The sequence below is a fragment of the Sus scrofa genome, chromosome 11 (genome assembly GCF_000003025.6).
Source record: "Sus scrofa isolate TJ Tabasco breed Duroc chromosome 11, Sscrofa11.1, whole genome shotgun sequence".
Classification (NCBI taxonomy): domain Eukaryota; kingdom Metazoa; phylum Chordata; class Mammalia; order Artiodactyla; family Suidae; genus Sus; species Sus scrofa.
The window spans coordinates 66,463,093-66,486,351 of NC_010453.5; the positions used below are offsets into that span (position 1 = coordinate 66,463,093).

General features: G+C 44.3%; 1 protein-coding gene across 21 annotated transcripts in view; it reads left to right on the top strand.

Moving 5' to 3' along the window:
• Window positions 18,831-23,259, top strand: part of MBNL2 (muscleblind like splicing regulator 2) — a 159,731-nt gene continuing 155,302 nt past the window's right edge. For 8 of the 21 annotated variants that reach the window (XM_021065796.1, XM_021065798.1, XM_021065797.1 and 5 more), the window contains exon 1: window positions 19,547-19,799. The gene's annotated coding sequence lies outside the window, so the exon portion shown is untranslated. Of the gene's footprint in view, window positions 19,800-23,259 lie in introns of all 21 variants that reach the window. The other 13 variants (XM_021065807.1, XM_021065802.1, XM_021065806.1 and 10 more) reach the window with 5 other exon arrangements.

The window sequence follows — 23,259 nt, forward strand, 5'->3', positions numbered from 1 at the left end:
TTTTATTGAACTGTTGTTAATATTTCTAGGATATAGGTTTTTGAAAGATCTCTTTTAGAAGTACGAACTGAGATGTTTAGAGATGAAACGATCGCAATGTCTTGGACTGGCTTCGAAATGGAATGTATTGGGAAAAATAGATGAAACAAGACTAGCCTATTTGATGCAAATCAAACCACTGTGAGGGATCACCTTATACTGACCAGCGTGGCCATCATCAAAAAATCCACAAACAATAAATGCTGGAGAGGGTGTGGAGAAAGGGGAACCCTATTACACTGTTGGTGGGAATGTAAATTGGTGCAACCACTGTGGAAAATAATACGGAGATTCCTCAGGAAACTAAAAATAGCATTACCATATGATCCAGCAGTCCTACTCCTGGGCATCTTTCCAGAGAAAACTATGACTGGAAAAGATACACGTACTCCAATGTTCATTGCAGCACGATACGCAAGAGCCAAGACATGGAAACAACCTAATGTCCATCGACAGAGGAGTGGATAAAGTAGATGGAATAACAATGGAATATTACTCACCCATTAAAAGGAAAGAGGTGATGGCATTTGCAGCAACATGGATGGACCTAGAACTTATCATGCTAAGTGAAGTCAGACAGTGAGGCTCCAACATCAAATGCTATCAGTGACATGTGGAATCTAAAAAAAGGACACAATGAACCTCTTTGCAGAACAGATACTGACTACAGACTTTGAAAAACTTATGTTTTCCAAATGAGACAGGTTGTGGGGGGGTGGAGGGATGCGCTGAGGGTTTGGGATGGAAATGCTATGAAATTGGGTTTTTATGATCATTGTACCACTATAAATGTAATAGCATTCATTGAGTAATTAAAAAAAAAAGACTAGCCTATTTGATAATTTTTGAAACTGGATAATGCATACAGAGGAGCTCATCACACTATTGCCTCTGCTTTGGTTCATGTTTGAATATTTCATAACAAAAAGTTAATTTTTAAAAAAACACTGACACCAGAGCATTGAGGTGATGAGCGTAAGCTTTGGAGTCAAAATGAGGGTGATTTCAATTCCAGATCCGCCATGTACTGCCTCTCCATTTATAGTATGCATTTAAAGCAGCTTCCTTGGAGAGTTGTAAAAATTAAATGAGATAACACACATAAAATTCTTAAAACAACCTTAACACATTTGCAATCATTCAGGTTTTACCTAGTATATTATTACTGGCATTGTCATTATTTGAAAAGCTGCCTTATCTCCATGGCTTTCTGTTCCACCACACCTACAGCAGTGGTTAAAAAAGAAACGTTAAATAAATAAAAGATGGGACTGCTATTATCCTAGGTTTTGAAATAGAAATTCCAAGTACTCACTGAAGTTTTTAAATGTCATGTGGCAAAGAAGTTGAAGGGTTCCACTGTCAACTGCAGAAAGGGAAAAAATCAATGCTCCTGATTATAAAAGTCAGAGCACTCTGATATCTTATACCCAGCTCAGAAGTGGGCACCGCAGGTGGCTTTGGCCTGTGGCTGGGTGTGCGGCAGCCGATTTCATTCATTGCTGAATAACTGTTCAGCATCGGCTCCTTTTGGCTCCTCTTCTCCCTCTGTGCTTGTCTTTCTTCCTCAGTTCCTCCACCACTGATTTTCTAGTTTTTTTGTTTGTTTGTTTTTTGGTTTTTGGGTCTTTTTGTCATTTTAGGTCTGCACCCTCGGCATATGGAGGTTCCCAGGCTAGGGGTCCAATCTGAGCTATAGCCCCCGGCCTACACCACAACTACAGCAACTCGGGATCCGAGCTGCATCTGTGACCTACACCACAGCTCATGGCAACACCGGATCTTTAACCCACTGAGCGAGGCCAGGGATTGAACCTGTGTCCTCAAGAATGCCAGTCGGGTTCAGGTTCGTTAACCACTGAGCCATGACGGGAACTCCAGGAAAGGATGTCTTTAGCCAGAATCAAGGATTCAGCACTTTATTCATAACATAGACCACTTTCAATTAAAAGATCTAGACCCGTTGCTTTGCAGAAGACTTTTGGGAGGTCATCAGTATTTAGCCAGTGCCCATTTTAAACACTGCTAAGTGTATGGATGTGGAAAGAAAAATCTAATATTGTTAATTCACATGTACATTGATAAATGTAAAGCAGATTCATAAGGATGGAGGTTAAAGTCTTTAGAATATTATGCAAGTCTGTATACACTGTCTGGAACACAGCCATCACCCCCACCTGCACACCATAGCTGGTGTAACCTCTTGTACCGCTTCCGTCAGCCTCCCCATGTGCTCCAGGTAAGCACCCCTGCTTCAAGCTCCTTGTGCTTGTTTCTCCTCCACCTCAAGAAGTGACCTTGTGGGGTGTTGCTATGGCTTGCTTCCTCAGTGTCTGATCAAATACAACCTTCTTGGGGTGGCCTCCCCTGACACCGGATTAATACAGTAAACCGCAGCCTGAACCTGCACTGACTGTCTCTTTTCTCTGCTCTTCGTGGCATTTATCATCTTTTAACTGTGTACTTTACTTACTTATTTAGAAAATGATGACTCTCCTCCCACCCCATAAAGGCGTGGATTTGTGTCTCTTTTCTTCTTTTATAGGATCCTCAATGACTAGAACACTCCCTGGCACATAGTCAGTGTTAAATAAACATTGTTTAGTTGAATGAATGAGAATGAATAAAAGATAGTGCATGAAGGAACAAGGGGAATAAGTACTGAAAGAAATGTGACACTTGTCATCACAAAGGTTTGCTCATTCATTTTTAGCTGGCAAAGGCCAGTTCCCTCTTCTGCCTACCTAGAGTCTGTCTTCTGAATCAGAGCTACCTATCTGAGGATCGGACTCGCCCCAGACAGTCTCTGCAGCGATGGCTGTCCCCTTTCTCCGAGAACTCCCATGTGACCACCCCCTACAGCCCACAACGTGAGAGCATCTTCCCAATTCAGTAAGCCCTACTCTTTCACGTGGGGGTGGGGGCTGCGTGTGTTACAAGGGCCCAGAGCTTAATCACAGAGACTTTTAAGATCTGTGCTTAGATTTAATTCTTTGACCCGTTATTACCTGTCTTAGGAAAAAGCTTATCTGAAATAAGAAAACATCCATTTTAAATATTTTACCAAGTCTCTTCCAAAGAAAACAATGGTGTTAGTCTAAGTGCATAAAAGCAACGCAAACTGTTGCAGTATCACTAATGTGAGAAGGCCTCGCTTTGTTTCTTGGTGCACATAAAATTCATTGATCAGGGAGCATTTATGGGCCTAAACTGGACTGTTTGAGGAAGAACACAGGCTATACTTTCTTAAGCATGTTGAAAAAATTTTTAATTGTATAGTTGTTGATGTACACCTTCTTTAGGAAAGCTCTTCCTCTGAAGGAAGGAGGAAGGGATTGCAGCTCAACCCACTTCGGCCTGTCTCCCCACACTCTCCGGATGTTGACATCCCAAATCCACACCGTTGTCTCTACAGCAGCTAGTGGTTTCTGTAGAGTAACGTTCTGCCTATAAAGCAAATGACAGAAGCACAGTGTCCTCCTTGAACTCTTCTCTTTGCAATGTTCTTTCTTAACCGTAAGTTGGGGTCCATGAGTCCTGCATTTTATAACAGAGTATCCTCTTAAAAGATGCTCAATATGACAGTTAGGTTGGATTACAATTTATATCAATTTCCCTCTTGGAAGAAGAAAACTCTCACTCAGAATAAGATTTGTCAGAAGGTGACAGCTGGTTTTTGTTGGATATGGATTTCAGTAAACAGTTAAGACAGTAGAGCTTTTACTAAGATGATTTAATAAAGCTCATTAATGGGGTTGATTTACATAGCTGACCTGGATAGAATATGAAATTCATCTTCTCCGCTGCAGGAAGGTGTCATCAAAATATATGGATGTATTAAATGCACTGCCAGTGTTACATTTTAACTCTAAATGCAGTCACCCTGTTGAGGTAAGACACACAAAGGGAGAAATCATATCGGACACACAGTTTACATGTATTTTCCTTTGTTTCTAAAGTACTCAGTCTACCTCATCAGCAAAGTATTAATAGCATTTCACTGGTATGAAAAAAAAAAGCTGAGTTATTTCAGAGGTGATAAATCAAAGCCATTAGATCGATCAGCATTAAAGCCAATGAGTTGCTGGAGAAGAGCCGTAGCTCACAGAAGGCATCCCTCTGTCTCGCTCTGCTGTAGCCACAGGCATGAGTCAGCAAGAGAGCATTTGACCCAGCAAAACTCCCCCCTGTGTCTGAACTGTGATTCAGACAATGCTGAGCCTCTGCGCACAAGCCACTTGGCTATTTGCTCTTTTCTAGCCCCATGCTCAGTGCTCTCACTCTTCACGGCGCTGTGAGCGAGGGCCTGGTATGGTCTACCTGCCAGGATGCGATTTTTCCCATGTGAAGACCTCCTGGTCCCCCCTTCAGCTTTAGGGGAGGGGAAGGAGAGGGGTTCTATTTTACGCTGGACCCCCCCCGGGTGTGCCTGATGGGCCTTGTGTGTGAAACTTGTAAAATGCGGGATTTAAGCTATGCATTGTACCAATACAACCAATTGGCAACATCTATTATTTATCTGAATGGTGGTGGAAAGTATTCAAAGTTCCTTTAATCCTCTCAGCAATCCTGAGAGGATTGCCATTCCCTCTTGCGGAAGTGAGGGATCACAGGCACAAGGGACCCCGGGCAAAGTCACAGGCTCATCAGTGGGAGAGATGGGATCCGAACTTGAGAACTGGCTGGAACTCGCGCTCACCGATAGACCATAAGGGCTTTTCCAGAGCAGCGATATTAACCAGAGCGCAAGATGATGCCACATATCATGAACTGAAAGAGTGTGAAATTGGGATTCATTTAAAGCTGTTCACCAGACTAGCAGTGTGAGTGAAACCAAGCAATTTAACTTAGCCCAGCCTTAGTTTCCTCGCATGTAAGATAGGTTTAAAGACCCAGACCAAGTACCAGCCTACCTTCCCTGAGTTCCTCTGTCACTTGTCTGGATTCCTTTCCCTCTGCTCACCTCTGTCTCCCATAGGCCCCTGGATCCCTCCTTCTCTTTCTTGTATGAAGGCTGCTGGGAACCTCAGCTCATACAACCTGTGAAAACCTGTGAGGTGCTTGTGGTCAGGGCTGTGCTCTGCACACAATTCTGGATGCTAAAAACTAGCTCTGAGGGTGAGATCGGTGAAGAGTCTTAAATCATGTAGAGGAGTTCCCGTCGTGGCGCAGTGGTTAATGAATCTGACTAGGAACCATGAGGTTGCAGGTTCGATCCCTGCCCTTGCTCAGTGGGTTAACGATCCGGCGTTGCCGTGAACTGTGGTGTAGGTCGCAGATGCGGCTCGGATCCTGCGTTGCTGTGGCTCTGGCGTAGGCTGGCAGCTACAGCTCCGATTCGACCCCTAGCCTGGGAACCTCCATATGCTGCGGGAGCGGCCCAAAGAAATGGCAAAAAGACAAAAAAAAAAAAAAAAATCATGTAGAGAAGCACTGTTTATAGAACTTGCTTTTCCATAACTAATATTTCCTAAAGTGCACAATTGATAGTAATGGGAGTTACCAAAAATAAATAAATAAGGGGATAAACAAAACTAAACAGATTTATTTCTTGCAGGACTTCTCAGAGCCTTTAATATGTGAATCTCCAAATGGACAATATAGCATGCAAAGTCTCCCCCCAAAATCTAAAAAGGAATCCTTTTTAATTTCCCCCAGATCATCTTGCAGGACCAGTATTTAGCAGGAAAAAATAGGGGCACGTTTAGGGCTCTGGTGGCACTAACCAATAAATGCAGGACTCAGTGTTTGGGATTGTTTCTGGTACTTGTGGAGTAGAGCAATGAGATTAACCCCATACCCCTGATTCCTCTGTAGAGCTGGACCTCGAGCCCTGTTGAGGAAGCTGCAGCCTGGCCCAGATTGTACAACAGAACTAGATTGTTCCTACAACTCGAGAAGTAAAAGCTGATTCATGGATTTATTTTATCAGTCTCCTGGGATATAGAAACCCTAGTTTGCTAGTCCTTAGGCTATTCGGGACAATGTAGAGAAGGCTCGGTTGCAGATGTATATGGGTCACGGACTTGAGAACGAGTTGAGAAAATAATGTCAGGATTCACAGATTAGAAAAGAGTCAGAGGAAAAACATGATGATTATCCGAAAGTGGTAAATCTATGACCAGCCCCTATTGGTGTCCACCACTCCAGTCTGAATCTGAAGATGTCAACTGGGCAGACATGTACGGTTGAGCAGGTTATGGACTGCCTAACTCCAGGGGATCACGTATTTTATGAATGGCAACGGCAGGATGTTGACTACAACCTACATAATGCCCTGGAAATTTACATGCATGACCTCCCTAGTCATACGCAGTGGCCCCAGACATTCACCTCAGCAACTAAGTATGCTACCTGAAAATGTGTTCTTACAGAATATTGCTTTGGTCTGTCAGGCTGTAGCTGGTTTGCCCATTAAGAAGAGTTCTTAAGGTTGGGGGCAGAAAACCTAATAGGCCACCCAAGCAGCTAAAAATATGCAAGAAATGCATACAAAATACCATAAAGGTAGGATTTGGGTAATTATGAATTTTAAAGTTAAACCTCAGGGAGTTTCCTGGTCTTTCAGCAGGTGAAGGATCCAGCATTGTCACTGCTGTGGCTCGGGCTGCTGCTGTGATGCAGGTTCGATCCCTGGCCAGGGAACTTCTGCATGCCTCGGGTATGGCAAAAAAAAGAAAAAAAGAAAAAAATTGTTGCTGAGCTCTTTAAAAAATAATAATAGTAAAATTAAATGAAACCTCTGTATTTCCTTTGGAACATTTCAGGACGTTCTCTATATTTCCATGTTTCCAAGACACTCTTTCCTTATCATTTTCCTCTTCAGAACAAAAGAAGCCACCAAAATGTCACTCGCCAACTACCTGCTTAAACACGGCGATGGGGTGTGAATCTTGGCTCGAGTTGCAGGAGTAGACTGGGTCTGAGTATTCTGCCACGGGGGGCCACCCACCTCCTCCGCCCCTAGGTTCTTTAGAGACCCCGCCTGGAGGCTTCCACCCTCTCTGCCTCTGTTTCTCTATTGCAAAACCAAGGTAAGGGTGACCTCCCAGACTGAGCGTGAGTGGAAGTGATAAATTATCGTAAAGTGCTTTTCGAAAGCGCGTGTACAATGAGTGCTTAATAATAAGCTCTCCAGTCCTGAGACATAAAGATAAATTACGCAGTCCTTTTTTCTCCACCGAGAACAATGATAGAATCTGTCTTTGGGTGTCAGTTCGTCTAATGAGGGCAATAACTGCTTATTAGTTGATTCAGTGTGAAAAATATATTCTAATCGCCCATTTGGTGAAATTTACATTTTTCTAGAAGTTTGGGGATCTTTTGTTTCCCCATGCCCAATGTTAAAAAGGCCTTTAAAAGGAAAATGTTGATTTCTCACCCAAAGGCAGTTTGCTCATTTTACTTAAAGGTGAAATCTTGAGACGAGAGCGTTTTTACAGTGTGGTCCAAATTATCAGCTCAGCAACGTTACGTAACTCAAAGTATATATAAAGCTAAGTTATAAATGCTTAATTATGTTAAAAATAACTTTGAAATAGATTAAAAATATCATCTGTGCTTCTTCGTCAAGAATCTAGCAAATGGAGAACTTTTGAAATTACTTTTGGAACACGAGGGTTCACGTGTGACGAGGGCTCGCTCGGGAAGGAAGGTCTTTGTGTTTGTCGCAGAGTTTGTGGGTTTGGAAAGCCGAGAGCCGAAGTTTGCCAGTGTGTCCTCTCTATGTGGATAGTTTTCTGTTCATTGACATCAGCGTTTTCCTGTGGAAACATACAAATGTTTATTACTATAAATAAACACCAATGATCCTATACAACTGTGAATTTCCAAATGTTACTTATTTTGAGACAACAGTCAGGATTTAACCTTCTCAGGGAAGGCGTCTCAGTCCGGTTGCTGGTACAGGCAGGATTTCTGGCTGCTGTAATCAGGCGCTTGGGTGTGTGGCATTTCAGTGTAAGGACACCATGGGGGAAGCCCTGGGGGAGGGAGGCAGGGTTTCAGGGGTGGGGGGTGCAGGTAACATTTGATGCACCCTCTGACACCGTGTAATGATCCTCCTGGAATGCTGAGGAAGGACAAATATCCCAGAGGGCTAAAATCTTTTCTGTCTTTAATAAAGGCCAAGCATTGTGTTTCTAGTTTCCTCGTCTTCAAATAAGGGGCCAGGATCTCGATGAATCGTAAGATTTCTTCCAGCCCTTGGATCCATGATTGCAATCTCCCCACAATCGCCTCAGGCAGGACTGGACTGCTTTGCAAAACAAAATAATTACATTTGTAAGGGATCAGGCTTGTTGGGGAGGCCGGCAATGCAATCCTTTGGGGGTGAAGGCACAGAGAGGGAGCCTGTGGGCATCAGCTCAGCCCAGGAAACACAAGGGCGCAGGCAAAGCTGGAGCAAAAATTGAGGCGAGTCGATAAAGAACAGCTCTCATTCTGTTTGGCTGTAAGAGAGAGACCTGTTAACAGAGTTCAGGATAATGACTCCGTGAATATTTAAATGTTTCTTCCTTTCTCGTGAAGCCCTGTCAGTGCAGGGATCTGTAAAGCTTTGAGATTTAAAGGTTAGCGATCTTAGAGAAAGAGCACAGTGACATGAGGCCAGAATGATGTAAGGTGATGACATCAGGACCAGAACGCTGTTGCCAAGGTGAACCTGTTTTTCTCTCTGATCCCGATGGAAGGCTAAATAATTGCCCATTTCTGGTAAAGAATCTATCCGTGGCATGATCCCTTTTCTGTAGCAGATAAAACAAAGCCAGATGCTTTCTCTTTGCACAAATTCTTTTTTAAATAAAGGTAGGCATCTTTTTTTTATTATTATTCTAAAACATACCACACATTCCTGGAAGAAAACCAAGAACACTTTATATAAGTTTGAACTTTGAATGATCAAGAATATATGCCGAGATCTAAATGGATTATCTAAATGAGATGACAATTTTGACGAGTCAACCTGAAAGGGGGTAGCAGGATTTAAAATTTCATGAAAAGGGAAATAGGGCAACATGTCAACATGAAAAGAAAGATCTACTGCCTTCTGAGTATTGACCAACGAGGGAAGGCAGCGAGGGGGCCCCTGGATTGGAAGGTGGAGAGAAGAGACAGAAGCCACCGTTTGATGGCTCTCCACTGAGATGAACTGAGTAACGGGTTCTCCCGTTAGTACAGAGGGAGAGAACGTGGCCGAACAGAGAACAACTATGGGGAATAAAGGATGGGATTTAGCACCAAACTGGAGGCTGAGTAGTTGAAGAGAGAAGTTCCTCCCCCATGGCGGTCTTCCAGAATTCTCCCTGGGGTGTGCATCTTCTGCTTGGAACAGCCCATGACACATTCCCTCGGCCCTGCAATCTCGGCCCAAAGGCACTTTCTCAAGGAGGCCTGTCCTGCCTACTTCGTGCAGGTGGCAAGCATCTCCTCCCAACTCTCCTCAGACTGCCTTGTCACCTGTACCATGTCCTGTTTTTCCTTTGCCTTTTTTTTTATAAACATGTGACACCTTCTAATTTACTGTCCGATTTTTTCTTTTTTCTTTTTTTTCATCTTTTCTCTTACAGGTAGAGCCTGTGCACCATCGCAGTAAAGAAAATGGACTCTGAAACCAACCTGCTTGGGGCACATGGGGTCCCTCACTGACTGGCTGTGTGACCCCAGGAAGGCAACATCCTTGCCCAGGTGACGCTTCTCATCTGTAAGGTAAGGCTGAGATGATAAAAGCATGTGTTTCATAGTGTTGAACTGGACACAGAGTAATTACTAGGCCAATATTTCATAAATTGTCTCTACCCGCGCCAAACAGCCAAGGCTTTGGGACCCCCCAAGAAGCAGTTGTCACCAGTGGCATCTGGAGTAGGAAAGAGAGAAGAACACATTTTCCAGAAATTGGCATTTTCTTTGGAAGGGTAGTTATGCCCACCGGTCACTATATAGCCACTAGGGGCCCTCTGCTGGCCAGAAAAACCCGGGCAAATGGTCTCTTAAGATTTGACAGAGAAGAAGGGCTGTGAAGGTCTGGTCCAGCCAAGACATCGGTCCTGGAGCCACAGGGACTTCAGGTAACTCTGGTTCCAAGAAATGAGGAGAAGGGAGCACTGGATATGGGGTTGATGCCCCACAAGCTGTTGGCAAAGGTGAGAACCTTGATTAAACAGGAAGATGTGGCATCAGATGAAAGGCGTTGAGGTGACTGAGGTTAGCAGGGATGCCTAGAGCCCAAAGAACAGGGCAGGAAAAACAAAATTTATCTGGGCCAGTGTTTCCCAAAATGCTTCCCCCCCCAAAACACCACACTAATTAGATATTTTTAAAATAAAACAGTGGAGTTCCTGCTGTGGCACAGTGGGCTAAGCATCTGACTGTAACGGCTCAGGTCACTGAGGAGGCACAGGTTCAATCTCCAGCCCGGCGCAGTGGGTTAAAGGATCTGGCATTGCCACAGCTGTGGCTCAGATTCAGCCCCTGGCCTGGGAACTTCCATATGGCATGGGTGCAGCCATAAAAAAAAGTAGTAATAAAATAAAGTAAAATAAAATAAAAGGGTCCGTGATAAAATAAAATCTCAAACACAGCAAACTACATATCCTTTCTTGAGATTCCCAGAATAAATGTTCTGAGAAGTCCTTTGATGAAAGCACGTGATTAATTGGTTATTCCAACATTTCCTGAACGTTCTTGGCTGGGGACCCTCTGCTTCAGGAACATTTGGAGGCGAGTGCCCACAGACCTCGCTTTGGGGATGGCTGTGTAATTCTCCGAGTTCCTCGGGTCAGGTTCCACTCACCTTCATATCCTCTGCGTCTCAGCTGGAATCAATGTACAGCAAGCCTTTGATGAATCCTAGCCTGATGAGTGGACAAGTGCATCTTGGCAGAGTGGCGATCCTGGGAGAGAAACAGCAAGAGGGAGATGGGCACGAGAGGATTTATCGTCCTAAATCGAAAGCAGGTACATGTGTCTTTAACCTCAAGCTCGCGAGCACAGCTGCCCTCCCCATGCCCCCTTCACTTCCCACATCTCGTCGGTACTTGGGCTCCAACGCGACCGTCGTCTTCTCTGGTCCACAAGCCCACATGCTCCCGCTGTCACAGAGGCTCACCCAAGATCTCAGCAAGACCTTTTTTTCCCCAAACTCACCACCCACTTCGGAGCCTTTTCAAAAAGAGGTTATTTCCTTTCCATGAAAGACCCTCTCTAGGAATGCCTCCAGGCTGCTCATCAAACATCAGTGGAAATACCAATTCCCAACTCTACTGGAGCCCTCATGCATCAGGTGACCCGCAGTGCCCACCCTCAGTCGCTGGCTTGACATGTCCCTGGTTTTCACACGTGAGTCTCCAATGACCCTTGGAGGCCCTTAGGAAGTGCCACTCCAGCTTGGATGGTTGGCCTGTGTCTCCAGCACAATTTCCTACTCACCCTGGAGCATATTTCAGTCCCTCTCGCATTGTGTTCATTCATTCAGAGATATTGATCACCACGGCCATATGTCAAGTACTGTGGTAGGAGCTTGGAATATACCTGTGAACAACTCAGGAAAAGCTCCTGCAAGTGGGGGCTTCCCTTCCTAGTGGAGGAAACGGACAACACACAGGAAATACCCTGTTGATTCCATATCATGATGAAAGGTGGCAGGTGCTACAGAAAAGAGAGGCCAGTGGAGCCCAGTGAGGATACCCCCCATCCAGCCTGAGCCCTCCGTCAGCAGAGGGCCAGGAGGGAGTGGATGGAAAAATCTTTCAGGTAATCTGACAGGTGGGGCCTGCCTGCCTCCTCTAGCCTTTCAGGTTTAGGGGATTCTCTTCTCTGTCAGATACCACCTTACACTATGGAGGTGGAGACGAGGCCTAAGACAACACACCCTTTCTTTGTTGTTGTTGTTTTTATGATTTTTAAGTGATTTTTATTTTTTCCGACTCACCGTTTCTTATAGGGGAAAGGTCAGCTTAGAGTGGACATGACAGGAATCCCCCCACCGCTGGCCTAGAAGAACCATGGGCATGCGCTGCAAAAGGCGTGTGTGGCCCGAATGAGGAGGAATCACAGGAAAAAGACTCAGTGTTTCCCCCTCTTTGCACTTATTTTCAGAATCCACTACTTGGAAAGGCCAGTGGTCACTGGCCAGTTCTCCTCCCCACGACGAGCTGGCGGTATCAGCAGCCTCTTGGTCCCATCATGTCCTTCTCTCTTTGGCCCACAAGCATCTGAAATTCTGAGGACCAGAAGGTTCACCCGCTTCTCAGAAACATATTTTCCAAAGACCTTGGTTTCAGGGCTGGGCATGTCCTGACCTCATGTCTGCAGCTTCACATGCCCTTGGGCCTCGGGACAGGAGGCCCTGATGCACCTATCACACCAGAAAGAAAGAAAAAACCAACAACGGAAGAGTTGATGTTGGCCATCCTGCTGGGACCCTTGCCTTAGTGGCATGGTTCCCAAATTGAACCATGAGTCACCCTGGGAGACTGCGGTGAACACAGAATTTCCGTGGGATATTTTATATTTCCAGGGGAAACACAGAAATAGTTGCCATTTGTCAGACATTGTGCAAACTACTAATTCAAGGTAATTCAATTCCAATATTAGAATCACGCTACCTTGCTTTCAAGGATATCATATATCTTTGCAAAGTTGGCCTTTCAGCAGCGGCTAGGAAGAAAAGCAAGTGCCACGCAAACATCAATGTGGAGCAGGAAACAAGAGCAGTGCTTTCAGTCTTATTTCAAGCTTTGAGAATTGTGTGCAGTGCCCAAAAGTCACTCACAATTCATTAATAACTAATTAGGGTCATTTAAGAATGAAATAAAAATATTGTGGTTTTTTTTTTTTTTTCCTCTCAAACTTTTTGTATTAACTTTTCAATCAGCTGGAAAGTTGTAAAAACAGAAATACCTGCTAGGTTGTTAGGACCTAATTAATAAGTAGAACAATTAGGTGTTTCTTTTGGCTTCGGAGCACGATGAAAAAATTACTGCCACAAACCAAGAGAGTTTGGAAGTCTCTACTTTTTTCCTTACACATTTTTTTTTACTCCTCTGTGAAATCTTGCTAGAATTCTAGAAACTAAAGATGCTGATGATGTTGATGATGATAATAGCAGCAGTAGTAAGAGTCATAGTTAACACATCAAGCATTTATTACCTGCCATGTTCTCTGCAAAGGATTTCCCAGACAGTATTTCATTTACGTGCTTTTAGGCAATTTATTTTTTTAGCACAGAAATGTTGGTCTTACTTTTCCTCAGTATCCCTGAACCGACAGAGAAAACTTAGAAACCACCTGAACTTTTTGTGACAAATTTAATTGTAACTTTTTTTCTAACATTTATAAAATGAATTTTTGGAGTTCCCGTCATGGCCCAGCAGAAACCGAATCTGACTAGGAACCAGGAGGTTTGGGGTTCGATCCCTGGCCTCGCTCAGTGGGTTAAGGATCCGGCGTTGTCATGAGCTGTGGTGTAGGTCGCTGACTTGGCTCGGATCCTGTGTTGCTGTGGCTGTGGCGTAGGCCAGTGGCAACAGCTCCAATTACAACCCTAGGCTGGGAACCTCCATATGCGGCGGATGCAGCCCTAAAAAGACAAAAGAAAAAAAAAATTGATTTCCTGCTACATCTTCAACAACCAGTGCACTTATTTATTTATCTTGGCCATGGAGCTCCCGGGCCAGGGATCAGATCCAAGCTGGGGATCAGATCCAAGCCGCAGCCACACATTAAGCCAAAGCAATGCAGGATCCACCATGCTGAGCCAGGGATCAAACCCGAGTTCCAGAGCTCCCAAGCCACTGCCAATCCTGTTGTGCCCCAGTGGGAGCTCCAACAACCCTTTATTTAAAACAAAACGAAACGGAGTTCCGTCGTGGCGCAGTGGTTAACGAATCCAACTAGGAACCATGAGGTTTCGGGTTCGATCCCTGGCCTTGTTCAGTGGGTTAACGATCTGGCGTTGCTGTGAGCTGTGGTGTAGGTCACAGACGTAGCTTGGATCTGGCGTTGCTGTGGCTCTGGTGTAGGCCGGTGGCTACAGCTCCAATTCGACCCCTAGCCTGGAACCTCCATGTGCCACGAGAGCGGCCCAAGAAAATGGCAAAAAGACAAAAAAAAAAAAAAAAAAAAAAAAAAAAAAAACACGAAACAAACAAAATGACCAGTCTCTTCTAAGTTTGCAAATTTTCTCCAGAATCCTAAGTAAAAATCCATCAATCAATATTAATTCAGCATTGCTCCATGCTGGGCCCTCTAGAGAATAAAGTGCACGGTCTGTGTCCTCAAAGGACTTCCAGTAGGATTTATACATAAAACAACTAGAGGAACACAAACAAACAAAAATAGTATTTACTAAAGGACTGAGTAGGAAGCACGGGACAGAAATTTTATATTCAGAGAGGTAGAACCTTGAGCCTGGATTGTCACAGACCTGGCCCGCCTCTCACCTGCCTTCCTATCTCATTTCTTTCTTGCTGCAAACATCTCCTGCTGTCCAGCCCTCTCTTCTGGAAAGTCAACACTTCCATCTGTCCTAGGACACCTGTCCATTTCCACTCAAAGGAAGACATTGTCTCCATGGAAATCACCTCCATTTTAAACATCATCAAAGATAACTTTTCCTCTTGCCTGCAAGGAAGTGATCATAACTGCATGTGCCTTTTGGCTTTTATAATATTTCTCCTTTCTTTCCTCTAAAGAGATATTGTTGTAATATACAGACCAAAGCTATTGTCCCTAGGGCCTTATGATGAATTTGTTGCTTGAGCTCTGAATTTGTCATTGCCGCTTTATTACTAGGGCTATTTTCAAGTTTATCCATTAACAGTCAACAACTATTTAGTAAGTGTCTGTTATATCCTGCATATTCTAGGTACTGGGGATAAACTGATGAGCAAGAAAGACATGGTCACTTTTCTCACAGAGACTAATGAGGTACATAAACAGGTAAGACGAATACACAGTAGACTGTGAGAACTGCTGTGAAGAATAAAACCGCCAGGGAAGCCCTGGTGGTCTGGGAAGGCTTCCTGGAAGAGGCGATGTGTACATTAAATGTTGCCAGGTGGAAATATGTTAGATGGATGTAAAAGGAATTAAAGGTGTTTCATGAAGAAGAAATCCAGGCTGCAAATTAGAAAGGGGAGAACACATTCTAGGGAATAAAACTTAGCAGATGTGAAGTGGGAAGGAAGTGAGTTCAAGTGATGAGAGAATATTCAGGTCTTAGGCAAGACATTCATCCTGAAGGCAGCAGGGAGTCACTGAGTGACTTTGTGCAGTGCACAATAAGATTTGAGTTTTTATTTTTATTTATTTTTTAAATTTTATGGCCACACCCATGGCACATGGAAGTTCCTGCGCCAGGGATTGAATCCAAGCTACAGCTGTGACAACACTGGGTCCTTTAACCCACTGTGCCCAGCTGAGGATTAACCACCACCTCCTGAGCCACCCAAGCCACTGCAGTCGGATTCTTAAGCCACCATGTGTTCTTCAAAGATGAGTTTGGCTGTGGTGTTGTGAATAGAATGAGAAGTGAGAGGGAAAAATTGGAGGCAGAGAGACGAAGAATAAACAAAATGTGATGGGGGCTAGAATGAGGGACAAAGCAGAGGAGGAGAAAAAGAAAAAAGAAAAAAAATCCAGCTTGGATCTGCAGTATGTTGTATTGATCAGTTCACTAATTCAGCACACATTTATTATGGAGAATCTCCTCTTATATGCCAGGCACATCCTAGATTGGATGCTGGAGAGGCAATGGTGGCTGACATGCTGGTTGAGAAGACAGATCTTAAGTAATTAACCAAAGAAATGTCTCACCATATCCTGTAAAAAGTGCTATAAAGTGAACAACATCTATAAAATCTTGCTACTCAAAGAAGAGTCCATGGACCAGCAGCATCAGCATCACCTGGGAGCTTGTTAGCAAAGCTGAATCTCAGTATCTACCTAAGAACTACTGAGATAGAATGTGCATTTTAACAAGCTCCCTGGGGTGGGGGGAGTTGCATGCATATTGAAATGGAGACACACTGCTCTAAAGTGCACAGGACTGCACGCAAGAGAAAACAACAGGTGTACCTGAACTTACCTCGGGGGTTAGGGAAGGGTTCCCTGAAAAAAAAAAAATGGCCTCTCTTTGGCTGAAGAGATAAGCAGGGGCTGGATAGCACAGGACTTGGTAGGCCACTTTGAGAATGGTCTTCTCTTCCTAATGAACAAATCAAAGATGTTTAAAGGTTAGATTAGTCGGCTGCAGCAGCCATAACAAAATACCATGTAGACTGAGTGGCTTAAACAACAGAAATGTGTGTTCTCACAGTTCTAGAGGCCAGAGGTCTGAAATCAGAATGCCAGTAGGGGTGGGTTCTGGTGAGGGCTCTCTTCCCGGCTTGCAGGTGACGGCCTTCTTGCTGTGTCCTCACTTGGCTGAGAGAGAGCAAAAAGGTCCTGAGGTCTTATAAGGGCACTAATCACATCATTCGGGCCCCACCGTCATGACCTAATTACCTCCCAAGGGCCTCTGGCAGTAAATGCCATCACATCGGGGCTTAGGGCTGCAACATAAGAATTTGGGGGGACATAATTCAGTCCATAGCAGAAGTTTTAAGCAAAGGAAGATGGAGTCATCCGAATTCTGTTTTTGAATTATTATTCTGGCTGATGTGCAGAAAAGGGATTGAAGGGATTAAGGCTGTATGCAGGATGCCAGCGGAGAGGCTGTTTCAATAGTCATGGTAAAGGATACTAAGAGCTTTTCAAAGTTGCATTGGTGGAGCTGGAGCAGAGTGAAACATTTCAAAACATTTCGGTGCTAAACTTACCAGGCTTTGAGAATAGATTTCCAATGGTGGTTGGAGAGAGAAGGGTCAGATGATCGTCATATTCTTGACTGGTATAACTGGATGGATATGATATCAGTTCTCGAGATGGGAGTCATGAGATGAGCAAGTCTGTTCATGGCATCTTGCTAAATGATGTAGAGATTAAAACAAGAAGAGCCATCTTTTAGTGAGCATTTACCACGTGCCAGCCACTGTATAGACATTTCACATGTATTATCTCAATGAACATACTACATAAGCCTAGCTCTCTGCGATGGGGAGATCAGCTCAGTGCTGAGGGTTTAATGGTCTGTGCAGAATGCCTTTACAGGGAAGAGTGTAAGACATTGTGAACAGGAAAGTGGCCATCACAGAAGCTGAGGTCTCAAGGTTGGGTAAAATTTCCAATGAAGCGCTTGGGAGGCAGGTTGTAAAGATGGGCTCTAAGAGCCAGGTCCTGGCGAATCAGGTGTGACTCCATCAAAAAGTTCACTTAGAAAAACATTATAGAAAAAGTTGAGGAGCAAAGGAGGGCCCAGATTATGAAGAACCTTGAACACCAGTACTTTGGGATTTATGGAGAGAAGAACTGAATATGGAAGGAACGTGATACTACCTGATTTTGGAAAACCTGTCTAGCAACAGGGGAGCTTGAGCGTGGGGAGGCTTGAGTCCCAGAAGGTAGCTTATTAGCATTTGTATTAGCTGGGCAATAGGTCAGAGTTGTAACTAGCTAGAAGGAAAAAATATTCAACCAGATCTAGTTTCACTGAATGAAAATAGAAAAATGAGTCAAAGAAGACTAAAATTTCAGGACTGAAATTTAAGGGAAAGGTAGTTTCAAAGTCAGCATCAGAGGGGGGATCAGGAAGAGGATATTCATAAACCTGTGATATCCTACTTACATGCAGGGTAATAGAAAGAATATTTAAAAATAATTTTTACCAGTTCCAGCATGGAGATCGTTTAAATTTCCAGAAAAATTATGGTAGATGAAAGCCTGCCAGTTATACATGTGATGGATTTACATTGGGATGAAAAGAGCATTATAAGATTTGGGAGGAATGAAGTATGGTATTCTATTGGAGAAATACCCTCCAAATCATATGAAACATTGTGATTTTAAAATGCATTTGTGGAGTTCCTGTCGTGGTGCAGTGGTTAACGAATCCGACTAGGAACCATGAGGTTGCGGGTTCGATCCCTGGCCTTGCTCAGTGGGTTGAGGATCTGGCGTTGTCGTGAGCTGTGGTGTAGGTCGCAGACGCAGCTCAGATCCTGTGTTGCTGTGGCTATGGTGCAGGCCAGCAGCTGTAGCTCCTATTCGACCCTAGCCTGGGAACCTGCATATGCTGCAGGTGTGGCCCTAAGAAGCCAAAAAAAAAAAAAAAAAAGAAGAAGAAGAAGAAAAAAAAATGCAATTTGGCAGGGAACTATACTCAATGTTACATAATAACCTATAAGGCAAAAAATCTGAAAAAGTATAGATGGATATATATATGTATAACTGAATCCTTTTGCTTTCACTGAAACTAACACAACACTGTAAATCAACTATAATATAAATAAATAGCAATTGGCAAAATCAAAGGAAATCATGAATCCCACACCAACGGTTACTTCATTACAGGTGCACTGGACAGTTGCTTATAAACAATAGGGTGTGGGTTCAACCTTTCAGGGCTTTGTTCGTGCCTTGGTCTAGCCAGGTACCATGAGATAATTTTTTAAATTCAAAATGTTGTGTTTAGTGGAAGGAAAGCATATGTGTTTTGTGTTTTCTAAATGCCATTTTTTTTTTTCAAAATAGAGTACAGTTGACTGGGAAAAAATAAATAACCCTTAGTAACCTTTGCATTTCTGTGCTCCTGCTGTATCTCAGGGAACTTCAGCACCTTCAAAGCATCCTTTGTGGAGCCACACCTGATGGCGCCCCTTGGATCACGTGTCATGCGTGCTCAGCAGTAAACATCTTGCCGTAATCGTCGCTTCCTTAAGGACAATGTGGACCAGTGCACAGTATTTCTCAAGTGGTACCTAAGAATCTTAGGGTCAGGTTAAGGCACACCTTATCCTCTCAGAGAAGCCTGCCAAGAGCACAAAAGGCTCAAGTATCGATATCCATTTTATTGTTCAGAATTCCCTAATTGAAGGCCCCGGGAGTCTGAAAACTTGGACGAAAGATATACGGGCTGCAGTAACAGATGTCCTAGAGGAAAACTGTGCAACGGATAAGGGCATGTTTTGACTTCGAATAGGCACTTGGGCCAACGCGTTCTTCCTCACTAACGGAAGGTGTATGGATTTCCACGGCAGGCACCGAATTGTTTCTCCTTTCGGAAAAAAATATATGCTTTGTCCAATGGGATAATGACTTCAGTTTCCAGCACAACCCGGATTTCTTTGGATCCTGCGGAGTTCTGCCTTTCCCAAAGTATTTCCAGGGCAGCCGCAAGCCCTGGCTGTCTTCAAGGCTGTTCTCTGGAGCTGCCCCTCTCTCTGCTCTGCCAATTATGTGCCACTTTGTCTTGGTGCCCTGACTGCTTTCTTCTGAGAGGGAAATTCCTCTTTCATCAGTATGGATGCACTGTTTTCACACACTGCAAGTGCTGTGTTGCTGTGTCAGTCATCCTATGAGGGCCAGTTTCAGACGAGTAGGGCTGACGAGCTGGCTGGGGATTGGCTGCCCACGGCGGGGCGGGGTTTGTCGGAAGGAAGGGCTGCAGCTTACAGCAACAGAGTTTAGACTGTCTTTGCTTCATCATCTGAAGGCAAAATTTTCCAGATACGGCAGACGGGTCTCAGAGTACAATACACAGGGAATGAGAACTATTTACATGGAAATTTCTTCCTCATGATGCAGCGGAGAAGCCTCGGCCGACTGATTCTGCCAGATGTTCCTGGGGTCACTGTAAAGGGAAAGGAGAGGCAGAGCTAAACAAGGTAAGGGAATCACCCCCCCACCCCCTTCTTCTTCTTCTGTTTTTTTTTTTTTTTTTTTTTCCCCCTGAATGTTTAAAGAGTTTGCTGCAGTATGCTGCATTCCGTGTGTGTTGCTTAGGGAAGCCGGGGAAACCGGATTCCACTAATTCAAATGTAATACTTGCGGGGGGACCCTGGAGTTTTACGTAACATTTTGATTTGAGAAAAAGGAATGGCAAAGCGTGAATCTGTGCCGCCTGTTTGGGGTGAGGCAGAAAACGAGTTTTTTCTTCAAAGAATAGATCCATTGATTATTCAACAAAAAGCATTTGAATTCTGGCGAGCGTTCTTATTTTCTGGTTCTAGAAAATTTTCTGACTGCCATAGTTAGCTCGGGCATAAAGTTTAACGTTGATCCCATTATTTGAAAACAGACTTGTAATTAAGAAAATGAAAAAAAAAAAAACTCATGGTAAATAATCATCGATTGAGTGTTAGCCAAAGGAAAAAAATATATATATGTCTACTTATTGGGAATTAGGGACCTACCTAGGTCTTATAATGTCAAGGCTTTAATTGAGTTTCAAAAGCACATTTTTATTAACAAGCCAGCAAGAGGTAGCTTGCTGACAAGTTTTCGATACTGTAGTTCAATGTTTACATTTCTTTTTCTCGCACGTCTGAGCCTTTGTTTCCAGCTTAAAAGTGGAACCATTATATTCAAAAGTAAAGCTGGGTTAATAATGCTTACTGCAATTATCTGATCTTTATGCATTTTTAATGAGAACACACAGCCAGCAGAATAATTTAATGAGGGCAGGCTAGCTTTTAAAGCTGTGTTTTCACTGTGCAGAACCATATCAACTTTCTTGCCGAGAAACAGCACTGAGAAATGATGGGGAAAGATTTATTTTTAACACACTTGGCCCAAGAGAAGGAAAGGATATATTTGTTAAAGAATTCTTTCTGCCCTTTTCCGTTTTAAATTTCTGCCAGGCATGAGGAAACTGTGCTTTTTTGTTAGGCCTCGGAAGCATATGTTTACAATAAATGTGTAACATTTTTAGAATAGTTAGCAAGCACTGAAGCGGAGAAGGAAAAAAAAAAAAATCCGACTTGCCTAACCACCACCACCATTGACCATTCCTCAAGAAACATTCCTGTCCTTTGAAAAGACAAAGGTTAAGTGGAAAGATATTTGTTAATTGAGTCATACGTGCATTGAAAGAATAATAAAGTAAAAAAAAATTAAAGAGATTCTCATAACCTCTACAGATGAAGTTTCTTCAGCTGGCCGGCCTGTTTTGTAAGGAGCGTAGAAGGACTCATTTAAAGAAGGGCAATGCCACGTAGATTCTTCTAGACCCACTGTTTTTACTTTCAAGGAGAAGTGCAGGACACTAGCTCAGAACTTCTGACGTCATCTCCCAACTATTTCTGCTGTGTTCTTTTATTCAGGCTCGTGGAGGGGGATATTTCTTTATGTCCTGGCCAGGAGCATTCTCATTCTCACTTGGCAGGTCCTGAGTTATGTCTGCGTATTCCCCGTCCTGCCTAAACCCTACACCCATCGTCAGCAGAAATAGGGCATCTCCTAGCTGCCTCCTCACGTCCGAGCGGGTCAGAGCGGGTTTTTCTGCAGGGCTCTGGCTGCCTGCACTGACAATAAGCGGCCGGGAGTGGATGGAGCGGGGCTCTGCTTCTGGCTGGACCTCCTCGGTGCAGCCCAGCACCGCCACCTGGGCACAGCGGCCCCCGCCCCCCGTGGCCCCGTTCCCAGGTCCCCCGGAGCCACTTTTTAGGACCCGGGTTGTGCCACCAAGTTCACGGCTGGTTGTGATGGTGGGAACAGCTGCTCTGATGTGACGAGCACACTGTGCCCTAGCACAGATGGACCCAAGGAAGGGCAGTCCAGCCCTGGAGGCTGTTCATCCCCGTGTCACAAGTGGCAGCCTTGGCCCTAGAGATCAAGGGAGTGGCTAGTGTTTAAAGAGGAGCTTTTGCGGGAAAAATTTCCATGAGAAGAGACGGGAGTTCTGGGGAGTTCCCAGCTGTAGTTTGCATCCTCTTTAGGACTGCGTGTGTTATGTAGACGCGAGCAAGCGCCCACCTCAATTTTTTTCTCTCTCTAAATACAGTTGAATAATGCTTGCTACACTTGCCTTCATCCTTCAAGCATTTTGAGAGACCTTGACCTTTCATCCAAAGGAAAAAAAAAAAAGTTATTTGTTTCTTGACACATGAGCTAAAGTACGAAGGGCTGAGCCCCTTCTCCTCGTTAATAAAACTGTTGGCAAATGCTGTCGGATGTTAAGGTAAAATATGCAGAACCCTTCCCTCTACGTCACGTTCACGTCAATTTTCTGGCGATATTTATTCTTGGACCCACTCGTGAAATTTCCAAGGAAATCAGAGCACTGCTGTGTGCGTTTTCTCCGGGGATCTGGTGCCATAGGCTAGGAGCTGGGCAAACCAGACTCTTGCAGACAGAGGCCTTAGAGCGTCCGAAGCATTTCGTGCCATTTTCGCTTTGACTTTTGTTGTAAATGTGTGAGAGTGGCGTGAAGAAGGGAGGAAAATCAGAGGAAAGGAGAAAAGGACGCCTGTGAAATCTACTGGTTACGTCGCGTTACTGGTGAACAGCCTGTCTCCTCCCTGCTAGTTGTTTTAATTTGCTGTTGCCATGGTAAAAACAAATCAATATCACGTGGCTACCAGCCAGAACTGCTCCGGGAGCGCCATAGAGATTCGTGCTCAGGTACTCAAGATTCCAAGCAAGAACTGGGAGAGGAGGAAGGATTTCGATATTGAGTGTAAGAGAATTCCTCACGGGAGATTGATAGGGGCTCAGGCTCGCCTGCATTTTCTCTCCTTTCTTCCTGTGCTTCCCTACCGGGAGCAAGCAAAGCTGGGTGTGTGGTAGGTCAACTCTACTTCAATAAGGGAAAAAAAAAAAAAATGGGACGATGTACCGTTTCGTTTACATTTTCGAAAATGACCATATGTGTCTTATCAACATGGAAGGAGGTTGGTCACGTGGCAAGTGGTAAAAGATTCTGACTAAGGAAGAGGTGGGAGGACCACTGGGCAGGCCGGTTGTTGAAAACATAGTTTGGGGCCTTTTGTAGCTCCTGGTGCAGCAGCACAGGACTGCTGGCAGGGTCAGAAACAGCTGTGACTGTCGTGGCAGGCAGAGAAAGCTGGCATCTCTGGGGAGCAGGTGGGCAGTGGAGGCGAGGGGCCATCCTTATGGAAAGGCAGGAGGTGTGAAGCCTCCGTGTCAGCAGGTAGCAAAGACAAGGGAAAAATCATAGGTCCAAAGTTAGGTCAGGTGAGCACGGGACCCCGGGGACAGAGCAGAACAAGGGATGGGACACTTAGCCCTTTTCGTAAAATCCACCTGACGCCCAACCTGTAAAGAGAGGAAGGGTTGTAAAGAGAAGGAAAGGTGTCATGTGCCTGAGCATCCTTTATAGAATGA